Here is a 3,498-nt window from a genome sequence, read left to right on the forward strand (position 1 = left end):
ATGGGGGAGTCCAGTGACATAACCATTATGCCATCTGCTGGTCCCTTATTTATTTATTTTAATTTTTGCTGTAGGGCACATGATCTCACCAGAGAGAGAGAGAAAGAGCAAGAGAGGGAAAGTGAGAAATCACCCTTAGCAGAGATGGCCATGCTACAATCCCTTCTACTCTATTCTCCTCTTGGGATGTTGAGAATACACATGCACCTGACGCGTTTCTCAAGCTGCTCGGTCTGGGGCTCAAACTACATAGTGGGCCATGGGGAATCAAGCTACTCCAACCACCACGCCACCAGATGGCCCTATTATTATTATTATTATTTTAATCTTTTAATGTGTGTGTTTTCTTAGAATTATATTTATTTATTCATGTATTTTAATTTGACCACACACACACACTCACACACACACAAACTGGGTGCGGGTGGAGGAAGTGAGACAGCAAGTCACCAGGTTTGGGACTCGAACTGTGATCAGACATGTGGGAGTGTCCACCACTTTAGCCACCATGCCACCTGCTGATCCCACAATGTGTTTGTTTTTTATGATAGGGAGTGAGTGAGTGCAGGAGAGAGGGAGGCAGAGAGAGGCCAGCAGGGTCCTCACACCACAGTCCAACCTCCAGCCTCAGTAGCCTGGATCACAGGCATGTACATGCATCCAGTGTGCACGGGAGGTTCTGAGCTGTGAACCAGGGACCTCCCAGTGCGGGTCCAGTGGCATTACTATGGCACCACCCTCTGACCTTTAACCTTGCTTTTTCTTTTTTTTAATATTATTTAATTGTATTTATTAATTAATTTATTTTAATTTAACCTGAGAAAGACACACAGAGAGAAGAAAAGGAAGACAGCAAGCCACCAGGTCCGGGACTCAAACTGTGGTCGGCCACGTGGGAGGCCAGAGCCCTTAATTAACATGCCACCAGCTGGCCTTTGATTTTTCTTCTTAAAAAATTATTGAATTTTATTATTATGTTTAAAGTTTTTATTTTGCTATAGGACACATGCACTCACTAGAGATGGGGAGGGTGAAAAAGTAAGCCAGGTCTGGAACTCGAATTGCAGTTGGCCATGTGGGAGGGAGTCCAGCACCTAAAGGACCATACCACATGCTGTCCCCACCACCACCTTTGCTTTTTTTCCTTTTGGTTTAGAATTATTTATTATTTTTAGATTATTTAATTTTTTTTAGGGATTTTTGTTATAGGGTGTATGCACTCACTGGAGAGACAGAGTGATAGAAAGTGAGAAATCATGATCCAGGGGATGGCCAAGCCCTAGTCCCTATTCTCCTCTCAGGTTCTTGGGCACACACGCGCACGTGCCTGGCCTGAGTTTAAGCTGCCAGGTTTGGGACTCCAACTGTGGTCGACTACATGGAAGTCCAGCGACATAGCCATTATGCTAACTGCTAGTCCCAAAGAAAATTTTTAAAAAATAATTATTTCATTTATATAATTATTTGTTATTTTCACATGAATTTGCCAGAGAACAACAGAGAGGGAGAGTAAGAAAGCAAGCCACCAGGTCGGGGACTAGAGCCCCTGTCAGGGATGTGGGAGTGTCCACCACTCTTAACCACCATGCCACCTGCCGGCCCTGGCCTTCTATAGGTTTTAGAAACATTTTACACACACACACAAACACACACACACACACACACATATATACACACACAAACACCTCTATGTATTGTTCATGGATACCTCCCGGGTTGAAAGGTAAAACATATGCATGGGAGGAATGAGGATGATTTATTCTGGAAAATAATTCAGGATGTTGGTTATGTCTGAGAAAGGGAGAGACAGAGAGAGAGAGAGAGAGAGAGAGAGAGAGAGATGAATTTATATGGAGTGGTTGGAGAAGTCAAGGTGCATTTAAAGGCACCATGACTTTTCCAACCACCCAATAGCTAGACAGATAATAGATATGACACACGGGTAGCTGATAGGTAGACAGAGAGATGGATGGATGACAGACAGATGATATTATAATAGATGACAGATGACAACTAGATAGAAAATAGGTGGGACACACAGATGACAGAGAGAGGGATGGATGATAGACAGATGATAGTAATAATAGACAGATGATAGCTAGATAGACAATAGGTGGGACACACAGATGACAGAGAGAGGGATAGATTATAGACAGATGGTAGTAATAGACAGATGACAGCTAGATAGACAATAGGTAGGACACACAGATGACAGAGATATGGATGGATGATAGGCAGATGATAGTAATAATAGACAGATGACAGCTAGATAGACAATAGGTAGGACATACAGATGACAGAGAGATGGATGGATTATAGACAGTGATGATAGATGATAGTAATAATAGACAGATGATAGCTAGATAGACAATAGGTAGGACACACAGATGACATAGAAATGGATGGATGATAGACAGATGATAGTAATAACAGACAGATGATAGCTAGATAGACAATAGGTGGGACACACAGATGACAGAGAAATGGATGGATGATTGATGATAGTAATGATAGACAGATGATAGCTGGATAGATAATAGGTGAGACACACAGATGACAGAGAGATGCATAGATTATAGATAGATGATAGCTAGATAGACAATAGGTAGGTCACACAGATGACAGAGAGATGAACGATGGACAGATGACAGATACACTAAACAGACGTTAGACAGTTATACAGACAGTAGACATGACCCGTGGATAGGTGATCAGTAAACAGAGTGAGGGAGAGATGACATATATAATGCATGATAGAGAGCAGAGAGAAAGAGACGGATGGTAGATATAGATATAATAGAGGCTACTGGAGCTTGCAGGTGGCATGCTGGCTAAGGGCACTGGGCTCCTTTGTGACCCACCAGGGTTCAAGTCCCAGACCTGGTGGTTTACTTTCTCACTTTTCCTCTCTCTCAGTCTGGCCCTCTCTGGTCAAATGACAATAAATAAATACACAAATACATAAATAAAGTTAAATAAAATAATTATTTTAGAAAATAGAGGATATTGGGTTGTCGGAAAAGTCATGATGCATTTTTGCATAGAACATACATCAGTAAATAGATAATAGATAGAACATAGAGGTGATAGGTAGGTAGATGACAGATGATAGATATAAGACCGATGATGGATAGACAGATGATAGATTAATGGGTGAGAGATAATAGATAGATGATAGACAGGGCGATAGATGTATTTGTTTATTTGTAAGAATTATTTATTCAATTCCATTTGTTATTATTATTTTTTAATTTGACCAGACAGAGACAGAGAGAGAGAGAAAGGGAAAGTGAGAAAGCAGGCCACCAGGTCCAACAACCGAACCGCGGTCGGCCATGTGGGAGTCTGTTGCCCCCAACCACCACTCCACCTACTGGTCCTGAGTTAGAGATATTTGAAAGTGCAAGATGTACATGGGGAACCAGCTTTACCCAAGATGCATTTACTTCTTAAGTTGGGTGATGAATACAAGCTGTGTTCTAGCTTGAATCTTTTTTT

Source organism: Tupaia chinensis, unplaced genomic scaffold, assembly GCF_000334495.1.
Source record: "Tupaia chinensis unplaced genomic scaffold, TupChi_1.0 Scaffold000201_2, whole genome shotgun sequence".
NCBI lineage: Eukaryota > Metazoa > Chordata > Mammalia > Scandentia > Tupaiidae > Tupaia > Tupaia belangeri.